The following is an 11,927-nucleotide window of genomic DNA, read 5'->3' as shown; positions in this document are numbered from 1 at the left end:
AAGCCTGAGTCCCACCCAGCACAAAAGCATTTCTCATACACAGAAAAGACACTCAAATTATAAACAGATGGATGATCACATGGTAATCAATTAAAATGTATCAGGTGAGGTCTGGTTCCAAATTTGCATTCCATTTTGTTGGCTCACCCCCACAGTTTCCTTAGCAGGACAATGAGCTGCTACGTGGAACTGTATGCTCAGGCTCCCTCCCTGTTCTCGCCCCCTCCCCGGATGGCAGGGACTAACATGCTGCACCAGCAGAGGACCTGGCATCTCAGGAGACGGGCATTGCCTATGAGCCCGTCTGCCAGCTGGTGGTGATGGATGGAGAGTACGTTACCACCCTTCTTGGCTAGCAAATGAGTTTCCATTTGATACTCCTTTGTTACTCAACTCAAAGCTCGTACTTTCTAAATTTTATTATTTTCCTTCTTTCCTCTTAACAGCAAGCTGCCTGCCTGGCACACTGTACAAATACAGACCCAGCTGGAAAAAAAAAATCTGAATTTATCTCTAAAATTTTTAACAGGACATTGATGTATATGCAAAAATTGCCTCATCTCCCTGGATTTCAATTTCTGACAAGTGGGAAAACAACATTTTAAAATGTATCTAATTAGAAGACAATAGACAAGTCAATCCTGACTCTAAAACAGTTTGACATCAGAGCAAAGAAAAAGCAGAGATCTGACAGTCTTCACCGTTTTTCTAAAGTGAGCAAAGCAGTTCTAAGTGTGTGGTTAAATGATGCAAGATTTTAAGGCCTGTGTAATTAAGAAATGATTTTTGAATTTTGCATTTGGCGAACACAAGCTAACTTATAAATGAGTACTTAGTAACAATAATGGTTCCTGTCTGTGTCCAAATCCTCTTAAAACCCAGAGCGTCACCTCCCAAGGATGGCATCTTTGGCACTCCTTGGGCTTTTTTTGTTTGTTTTCCAAAGCTGCTGCTCCTCAGCTTGTCCTCACTAACACACACACTGGTGATCTCATTGGTTTCTTTCAAAGCAAAGGCGAACCACATTGAGACCATTTCTAGATCCAATGATGTGGCTTAAGAAGTGGTTTTTGGCCGTGAATGAGCACCAGTACACAGCACAGCTGCTGACCCTATCCCGGCACGTCAAACATAAAGCTCTGGTTCTCTAGAACTCGCTCTCAGAGGTCAAACTACACCCGAATCCCACCCCTCTACAGCAGCGAAATTGTTCTTATGTCTGGTTGATATGACATTTTACCAAAAGAACTCTAGATCTAGATGTATAAACTAGCAAATGATTTGGTGCTAAAACAATGGGATGGTTTATGGCCTGGGAAGCTCTTACTATTAAATAATTCTTGGTTATGATCTAAGAATGCGGATTTATCACCAACAATGAATCCTTATTCACACCTCTTACGTATCAGGTGCAGGATTTTGAGTGTTTGTTTGATTTTTCTACCTGAAATGCGACTAGCCTGAAGAATAATGAAAACAGCATCTTTTCCAAAAACTTTTGGAGTAGCTTTCAGACATGAAAGGAAAATATAGTGTAACGCATTCATCCTAAAGGAAGACTTCATATAAATGTGTATGGTTTCCCTTGTTTTTCTTTTCCATCCTTACAACATTAAACTGTACATACCAACATCTCAAGTAAACAGCAAGGAAAGGGGAACGTTGAGGTTCTCCTCCCGGGAGTGCTCATGTCTGCCACACTGTCTTCTGGGGAGAAACCATCATTTCTAGATTATGGGTTCTCATTCTACCTCCCTAGCTGCCTAACTCCTACTCATCCATTGAAACCCCACTCGGGCTCTACCAACACAGTACCATCCTCAGACTCCCTCAAAGTCTCTACTTTCATGTTTCTGGCAACTTACTGAACAAAGAGTAGCCTTTCATTGGCCCCTACACACGTTTTAGGACTTGCCCAAAATCACATCTCCCTGAGGCATTGCTCTGTTGCTCTTTTAAGTTAGCATTCCTTTAAGAGGTAGAGAGACATACAGGCAAAGCCATCTCCTATCCATGATCCATTCCTCAGATGCCCATAATAGCCCCCAACCAGACCAGGCTGAAACAAGGAGCAGGGAACGTTACTGTTGTCTCATGCATGAGTGGAAGGAAGCCAGTTATATGAACCATCTTTGCCACTGCCTCCCAGAGCCTGCACTAGCAGGCGCCACAATCAGGCACTCAGATATGGACATGGGTCTCCTGCCTGCAGGCAAGCTAACCATTCTGCCATGCCTTTGCTCTCCTACTCTTCTCTCAGAGGAGAGAGCCTATCTGTGCTAACAAGCCTCTTAGCCTCTTTGAGCTACATTTTTCTAAATGGTTTTCCTAGTCCTTGCATATCTTCTCTGTCTCCATCGAGGACTTTCAGCTTCAAAGTTGCCCCTAGTTCATCAGTAGTTTACGTCTTACTTTCATGTTCTCTGTGTCAGTGCCTTGGTTTCTTTCCAGTCCTGCACTCTCTTGAGTTTTACATTCCAGTATTAGCCTAACACATTCAGTATGCTTAGAACATGAACTCATCCTGGCCAGCTGGCTCTGCGGCATATCAATTAAGCCACCATTGGTAATGTCAGCATCCCGTATGGACAGCAGTTCAAGTCCTGGCTACTCCACTTCTGGTCTAACTCCCTGCTAATGCACCTTGGAAAGTAATAGAAGATGACCTGAGTACTTAGGCCCCTGAACCCCTGTGGGAGACCTGGAAGGACCTCCTGAATCCTAACTTTACATCAACCTCACTCTGGCTGTTATGGCCCTTTGGGGAGTAAATCAGTGGATGAAAGTTCTCCCCCTGTTTCTCCTTTTCTCTCCTTCTACAAACTCTGCCTTTCAAATAGATGCATAAAATCTTATTTTTAAATATGGGAAAGAAAATGAACTCACTATGTCAGCTCCACCTCCCACCTTACCAAGTTCAACCAAGCTAGAATCTCAAGGCTATCAATTTGGTTTTTATTCCTCCTCAGTCCCACATCTATCCCCAGGCAATCTAACAGGTCTTTTTATTCCTAATTCAGGACTTCTCTCATCTGAACAATTGCAGAAAATGGCAATCTCTGTTTCCTTGTTTTCAGCCGTCTCTCTGCAGTCTTCCTCCATGTTACTTACAGGGGAATAAACGCTACAAACGCAAGGAGTTACCTTGATTTTAAATAGAAGAGAAATCAGTGTTTAAGAATCTAGGAAGAACAGATTTTCTTTATTGAAAAGGAAAGAAAGGAAGGAAGAAAGAAAGAGAGAAAGAAAGAGAGAAAGAGAGAAAGAAAGAAAGAAAGAAAGAAAGAAAGAAAGAAAGAAAGAAAGAAAGAAAGAAAGAAAGAAAGAAAGAAAGAAAGCCACAGACAAGAGGGGAGAGATGAGAGAGCACCTTCAAAGCCAAAAAGGAAGCATAGAGGGGACAAACCCTGAGAAAATAACAAAAAAGAAAAGAAGGTTTTTTTTATCTCTTATACATCTATTTTCATACTATCCTCTCATTACCAACAAGAAATAACACTTAACTATAAAATAAGAAACCAAAATGGAAAGCTACTTCCTTTTAGATTTGACAATTAGTTGTGTCTGTGAGAGTAGCAATTCTTGAAGGATTGGCAGAGTGGGAAGTGGCAGCAGTAACAAGTAGAATGTAAATCTAGATCCTGAGAATGTACTATCCATGAATGCTGAAGAAGGTTTTATAAACCCCAGGTAAACATTTAGAAGCTCTCAGCAAATATGAAAACAAAGGGGGGTGTTTCATGTAATAATAGGCACATTACAGCTTTAAAACAAAGGGTTTCTCGGTTGACTGCACTTTGTAATCCCTTGCAATGGAATCAAGAGATGGCAGAAGAAGGAACCATTAACATTCCTGGGTACATTTAGTTTCAAACCGAATGTGATCAGCCCTTAGGAGGATTTTATACACGGCAAAATGAAAGCATCTTTATTTGGAGCAGTTTCTTTTTCCAACTGTGGTTTCCAACCCATTAGTGAGTTGTGAAATCAATTTAGTGGGTCATGACCAAATTTTGTTTCAATTCAAGTGGCCGAGAGACAGAGAGAATCACACACACACACACACACACACACACACACACACACACACACACACACTCAGACACACACACTCACACACACACACTCACACAGTGGGCAAGGGAGAGAAAGAAACAAGAGTTCCCACCTGCTGGTTCACTTCCCAAATGCCCCCAAAATGCCAAGACTCTGCTGAAGCTGGGAGCAAAAACTGGTTTCCAGTTTTCCCACTTGAGTGGCAAGAACCCCCAGGATGAGAGTCACCATTTCTGCTTCTGATGCATGCAGTAACAGGAAGCTGAAGTCAGGAGCTGGAACTTAAACCCAGGAATCCACTATGGGATGTGAGTGCCCTAACTGGAGGCTTAACCACTATAGTGCTGAGTATGAATACACATTCATATATATATATGGCCAGCACTACAGTGTAGCAAGTTAAGCCATCTCCTGCAATATTAACATCCCATGGGGGTGCCTTCTTGTCCTGACTGCTCCATTTCTGATCCATCTAATGCCATGGAATAAGCAGCAGAAGAATGTCCAAGTGTTTGATCTTCTGCCACTCATGCAGGAGACTGTGGTGAAGCTCCTGAGTCCTGGCTTTGACCTGGCCCAGCCCTGACCACTGCAGCTATTTGGGGAGTGAACCAGCTGATGGAGGATCAGTCTTTCCCTTTGTATATGACACAGTACAGGTGCAGTGTTTTAAGAGATGCAAAGTTTTTTTCTTGTGTGTCCTGGTCAAAAACAGTTTGAAAAACTGATTTGGGGAAGTATAATATACTGCGTTGTTTAAAAAATATGCTAAAAATTATACCCAAGTATTTTGTCTTACATCATTTCCTCTGGTCTTGGGGCATGTATTACACCAGTAATTCTTCAAGTGTTGTCTGTGAACTCCTGAACACCCTGGGACCCTTTCAAAGAAGTTTTAAAGTTCAATAACGTTTTCATAGTAAGACAAGAGTCTATTAAGTTGAACTCTATTTTTGTAATAAGACAAATGCTACTGTGCTAACATTTGCATTGGTGGAGCCAAGACAAAAATGGGTAGTGTATTGGAAACTCAGCACCAACCAAGGCAATGGCTCCGCATTGTACCAGCAGTTAGCTTGTCTGTCATGGTCACAGATGCACAGATTTTTTTCTTAAAGCACCAGTACACTTAACAATGACTGATAAAGCAGTAAGAAGTATTCATTTTTATTAAATGTTGACCTTTGAGCACATATCGTTTTAATATTCTCTGTGAGGAAATGAGAAGTTCTCAGAAAGACCCGGATGCATACCGAGTACAACGGTCAACTCCAGGAAAAGCATGCCTGTGATTATTTGAGTTGTGAGCTGAGCTAGTTGCTTTTTTAATGGGATTCCATTTTTATTGGAAAACAAACTATGATTATTCAGATGTGGGTATTTGGCAGGCATTTTCCCTAAAATGAACAAAGTGAGATTAGCACTTCAAGGGAAATAACTGAAAGTATTTATTGCCAATAAGAAAATTCCAGCTTTCAAGCAAAAATGAGAAGTTTAGTAAACTTGACAGCATACCAATACTTAAAAGAATTTATGATGAAGTCAGTGGTGATATTAAGGAAAGTGATTATTTGATATTGCATTATTGAATGTGTCAACAGTTGGAAGATCTGCATAAATCGGTAATTCAATATTTTTTTCAAATGGTCAATGTATACCAACATGAGATATACCAATGAATTTTTAATCCATTGACATGGTTTCAGACTGTACCAACCTTTAAGAAACTACCACATGTTGAGTTTTGGTGTCAGATCAAAAAGGAATATCCACAATTATCTAAAAAGGCCATTAAAATACTCCTCTCTTTTCCAGTTATAGCTTTGTGTGAGGCCAAATTCTCTTCATCTACTTCAACCAAAACAATGGATCACATCAGATTGGATGCAGAAACCGACAGAAAACGGCAGCTGTTTTCTATTAAGCCAGACATTAAAGAAACTCATAAAAATGTAAAACAACGCCACTCTTCTCACTAATATTTTATTAAAAGTATCTTACTTATGGTATTATGGAATGTACTTATTATTATAATGAAGAAATACATTTTTCCTTAATTTCTAATACAGTACAGGCTGATTAGCAAAGAGTCTTTGGAGCCCTCATTTTTGAACTTGAAGGGATCCTAAATTTACCACTTCTGAAAACCTTCTCTCAAAATGGTATCTGATTCCTCTTGCAAAAAAGTCACCAAATCAAAAACTGTGAATTATATTCTCAAACCAATGAGTCAGCCACCTAAACTGTATGGTTGCAGAAACATTTGCTAACAGATATGAATTGGGATACTTGAAGCCATTTCTAGGTTTAAAAAAAAATGAAGTTCTTGACAGAAGAAAATTGGGTGGTAGGCCCGGGTGACTTAGGACCCAAAAGACATTTATAATGTTTTTTTCTCCTGCTCATCTTGACACTGAAATGTTGACTTCTAATGACCCCTAAGGAAGTGCCAAGCTGGATGGCATGGATGGCGTGCACCAACACAGCCTTTCCGCATCAGCAGAAGCCGCAGTTCTAATCTGACACTTTGAATGATTCATCCTGCTGAGAATGGGTATCACACAACGCAAACTGCCTGCCATCTTGATGAGCCACCAGGTCAAGAACCCAACCCTCCAGGCCCGCTCCCCTCCCCAGCACATCGTGGCACAGACATGCCCCCCCGCAGTGAAAGTTCATATGAAACCAACATGACTTAATTCCATTCATCACACTGAAAATCTCATTCTATGCCAAAGATACATGTCACTTGGAACTTATTTTACAAACAGTAACTGATTAGTCTGCAAAAGATCCCTGAGAGGCAAGACACGGTGATATATGAGCTGACAACCTAATTATGCCTAATTATTCATAAGATTTCCCCTCTTCCAAGCGTTTTCTATTGCCAGTTTAAAGAAGCGGGCCTGCCACGTCACTCAATCAGATGTGGAAATGACCCATCTTACTGAATGCAAGACTTTCTTGCTACAGAGCACTCACATTGCTTGTGGAACAGATCAATGTGTACCATTTTCCACAGGAGCAGCTCATGAAGACCCGAAAGCTCCCAGACCACACAGTTCTAGGGCTAAATTCACACATTTCTTGGCTACTTCAATTCCACTCATTGCTTCCTTTAAAACCCCCACGGAGTTTCAACCATCAACCCCCAGTTGCGTCACCAGTTTGGTTCTGCTCTCCTGCTTGCTTGCTTCACTCCCTTTACATGCCCAAAGCATGTCATTCACGCCATTTCTTATTCCTTCGGTCTTATTCAGAAGACCCAAGTTCCTCTCTCTAGGGTTTCCTCCCCGTGGTCTCCCTCTCCTGAGCCTTTCTTAGATTTCTTCAGACTTTGTGCATCCCCTCATATGCCATTTCATTTGAAACTGAGACAAGATCTTTTTTTTTTCCAGCCCAGCACACTACTTTGGCATCTAAATTTTCTTTCCAGCAGCAAGGTAGGCCATGAAAGTGAATGCCATATGTTTAAAAACATTGCTACAAGACATATTGTCAAGTGGGATGTTGCCGTTTGTGGATTCAAAAAAGAAGATATTCCACATTTAGAAAGTGCATAGAATTCTCTCAGGAATGGGGAGTCACTGACAGTTCTCATGCAAGCTGTGTGTGTGAGTCAGGTATGTGGGGGTAACAGTGTCAAGAGAGAGTTACAAGGTCAGGTCACAGGCTGAAGATGCTGGTTGGTGTTGATGAATTTTCTTTTCTTAGGGAAAACACCCATCTTAAGGCCTTCAGCAGCTTAGATGAGCCCATTCACATCATAGGGGATAACCTGCTTTACTCAGTCTACTGATTAAAACACAGCAGCATCCACACTGATACTTGTTTGAGGAACTGGAGACCCTGGCCTAGCCAAGTTGACATATCGAATTAGCCATCACACCTTGTTCTAGAAAGCATGTAAGGTGAGTATATTTTTTCATTTGCACCTAACCAAGTGCCCCCTCTGCGGGTGCTTAGTGAATGCTCAAGTCACTGACTGCACATTAGGTTTGTGTTTCCAGCAGAGTCACAAGTTGCAGGATAAGACTTTTTGCTACATTTCCTGTAACTATGGTAATCACATAACAGACATTTTCCAGGGTAGCACTGATTGTAAATGCTCCATCCTACTGTCACACGATGCGTCCTGGTCCCCATACGTCTAACAACTACTTGCATCTGAACACAGCCACAGACAACAACTCTCCATAAATACTTACTGATTGAAATGGAATTTCCAACCAGCGGACATTTTGTTTAAAATACGACAAACTCCAACTGGGGAAAATTATCATTTTTCTTCTCATGTATGTCTGAGACACAAAGAGCAATCTGGTTCTTGTGTTTTTAATTTTCCGTGTCCTGTTTTTAGGGTGTGGTTATAATGAGTTACCGAGCCAATATGAAGTAAGGTACTTGCATAATGAAGAACAAGTCTAAACAGTGTTGAACATTTTTTGAGGGTGAGTGAACGTGCAGGTGATGTCTCCAGGAAGCAGGGAGGGACATAATTAGACAAATAAAAGCCCTGGCTAATGAGCTCCGACTTCAGAAGGAAGCTTGATAAATTTTATCGTATATCATGGGAGATTAGAGCCTAAAAATAAAGAACACGTTAAAACTGTGGGCTTTTTTCCTTTCCAATAAATCTGACTTGGGGCTCTTCTGGACTGCTCAAGTTGTTTTCCTACTTTATAATCTGATGAGATTTTTAAAACAGCTGGTTTGATCCAAAATGATATCTCAAAGGAGAAAAATTATCCCGCTTGGAATTTGGATAGCTGTGGTGAAAACTTAAAGCCAGTGTAGAAAAAAAAAAAAAAGAGTGATGAATTATCTTCATTGGAAGCAAGAAAGTGCCGGAACCCAAATCATTCAGATGTTCAGTGAAATTTAAAAAAATGGCAAGAGTTAGTGACAGCTGGGTAGTGGGTGAAGATAAGGGAGGGGTGCAAGATGTCTTAGCAGCAGCAGGAGACTGCAATGATGCTGCGCTCATGATTAGAGACAGAGAAATGAGGACAGGGAACCAGTGTGGGATATTTAGCAGAGTAGCAAAGGTGCTGAGTGATTTGGAATGTGTTGATTTGAAGTGCCTTGTGAGGATCCCTTGTAAACAGCTGGAAATGGAGCCAAGACATGCAGGTGAGAAAATAGAACCAGGGAAGACATTGTTTCCAGGGTCTTGAGTGTAGGATTTCAATAAACACCACACTGTTGGCCATGCTGAGCCCTGCTCTGCCACCCCACCCCTACCCCAAGGCAGAACTTTACTCCTTTCTGGGCTCCAGCTGGATGCAGTGACCCACAGGACCCCCCTGCTCCAGGTTTGCCACAGGTAGGTGGTGGGCTTCTTCTCCTCTCCCCCAGGATGCTTGCTTCCTTTCCCCACCCCCACACCCTAACTTCAACTCAGCCCTCAGGGTTCACTTTACATGTTTGCCTCCCTAACTGCTCACTTAGACACACACATATACACATGCACACACACCACTCCCATGTCGCATTGTTGTATCTTCCTATGCCCTTCCAGTGAGCCTAGTATTTCTTTTCCCCATTACACTGTGCTATATAAGATTCTGCTTTTCAGGGCTGGCATGGTGGCACAGTAGGCTAAGCCTTTGCCCATGGTGCTGGCATCCCAAAGGGAGAACCAGTTCAAATCGCAGCTGCTCCACTTTCACACCAGCTCTGTGTGTATGACCTGGCAAGGTGGCAGAGGCTAGCTAAATTCCTTGAGTTCCTGCACCCATGTGGGAAACCAGATGAAACTCCTGGTCCTGGATTTGCACTAGCAAATCCAACCATTGTGACCATGTGGAGAGTAAGTCAGCAGATGTAAGATGTCTCTGTGTCTCTCTCTCATATTATTCTCTCATATTATTCTCTCGCATTACTTTGTCTCTTTAATAAAAATAAATGCATCTGTTTTCTGTGCCGCTACGATGGGGCACACGAACGTTCTGCCTGATGCCCAGAAGAGCATCAACAACACTGAGAAACGAGTGCCAGGTGCTGATCAGGCCGTGCTCCAAGGTCATTGTCCACCCCCTCACCGTGGTGATGAAGCATGGCTATGTTGGTGAGTTTGAAATCATTGATGATCACAGAGCTGGGAAAATTGTGAAAGCCATGGGCAGGTTAAATAATTGTGGAATGATCAGCCCCAGATTTGATGTGCAGCTGAAAGATATAGAAAAATGGCAGAATAATCTGCTCCCTTCTTGCCAGTTTGGTCTCAATCCACTGACAGTTTCAGCTGGCATCATGGACCATGAAAAAAGCAAGCCAAAAACACACAGGAGGAAAAATCTTAGGATTCTTTACCTAAGGGTATAACATACATATATAAATAAAAGCTTAAAGCGAAAAAGAAAAGATTTTGCTTATTCATCTGCCCATTCAAGTCAAGGTTATGGTTCCCCAAGGCAAGGATTTCATCTTTCTTGCTTGCTCATCATATTTCTAATTCCATTACCCATATAAGCATTCAATAAATTAAGTGGATTACCAGAGAGGATTGAACACAGGCAAGTCACAGTGGAAAGATCTCCAAAGAAAGGTTGGAAAGAGAGAAGAGCGTTAGCTACTAATGGGCAAGAGCAAGTAGAAAGTGCCTGAAAATGTCAATTGCCCATTGTGTGTATACATTCTGTGGATGTCGAGGTTACAGTGCTGCATACTAATGAGGTATATAAAGTTAGAGCAAACCCATATGAGGGGTGGGCATGGATTCCAAGAAGCCAAGAGTGCAAGACAGCCATTGAGTTAATTCTTTCATGCAGCTAAGTTCTCTTTTTGGGATGAGTTTGCCACACTAAGTCAAAATACCAGACGCAGCGAGGCACCAAGGAAGTCTATTGTTTCAGCAGGGATGGGAGCAGAAGCAGAGGCGAGTAGAGGGAAGGGGCCATGTCCTGTCGTGGTGGCACAAGGAGGCTACAAGGTAAAGGAGAGCAAGAGGAACAAGGTCAGGGGAAGGGCTGGGCAGCGAAAGGGGCAGCAAGCCAAGGGAAGAGAGACACACCAAAGTGCGCTTTTTTTGTGGTCAGGGACAGGCGCCACAGGGCTGTCAGCGATTGGTGGATAGGATTGTCAGAGCCGCAGGGGATTAGTAGTGGGCAGGGATTAGAGGGAGAGCCAGGAGGAGTTGGTGGAGAAGGCTGTCAGGTACAGCGACATGAGGTTACAGAAGACTGGTGGGAATAGGGTTATGAAGTTTTAGTGGATTGGCAGACAACAAAATTTGAAACTGAAAGGTGCATGAATCTTAAGGAAGCTGACCTAGGGGAAGCAGAGATAGTTTAAATAGTACCAAGTCCAAAATGGTGGGGGGCTTCAGGACCAATGTTCCTCACACATTGAGGCGGGGGTGGCTGCTCAAACAGGAAGTGAGTTGAAGGGTAGGCAGAGGTGGGTGAAGGAAAGTCTCAATCTGGCTTTCTGGTAGTTGAGTTATACTTTCCAGTGGGGCCACACCTGGGTATGCCTGGGCACACCTGGACATACCTGGCTCCTGGCACTTGACCTGGGTTGCTCTGAGTTAAAATGTGCACCAAAAATGAAATGAATACCTAATTTCAAACTTAGTACAAAAACATTTTTATGCATTTTAAGGTTGAGTATAAGGCAGAGATATTAATATTTTAGAAACAGCTGGTTCTTTAAAATCCATTATTAAAATTAACTTTATGGGACAAGCATTGTGGCCCAGTGTGTTGACTTGCAGCTTGCAACACCTGAACCCTGTATCAGATGATGGTCCAAGTCTGGCCACTTCATATTCGATATAGCTCCTCTGCTAATGTCTCTGGGAAAGCAGCAGATGATGGCTCAAACACTTGGGCCCCTGACACATTAGTAGGGGGCCCAAAAAAAGACCC

At 42.3% G+C, this 11,927-nt stretch overlaps 1 pseudogene; it reads left to right on the top strand.

Moving 5' to 3' along the window:
* Positions 1 to 9,986: 9,986 nt before the first annotated feature.
* On the top strand, positions 9,987 to 10,375 carry LOC121151351 (annotated as a pseudogene).
* The last annotated feature ends 1,552 nt before the right edge of the window (positions 10,376 to 11,927 follow it).

Source organism: Ochotona curzoniae, unplaced genomic scaffold (genome assembly GCF_017591425.1).
Source record: "Ochotona curzoniae isolate NIBS_2020 unplaced genomic scaffold, NIBS_Ocur_1.0 contig_2318, whole genome shotgun sequence".
In the NCBI taxonomy this organism is placed as follows: Eukaryota; Metazoa; Chordata; class Mammalia; order Lagomorpha; family Ochotonidae; genus Ochotona; species Ochotona curzoniae.
This window is presented reverse-complemented; position numbering and strand designations above follow the sequence as displayed.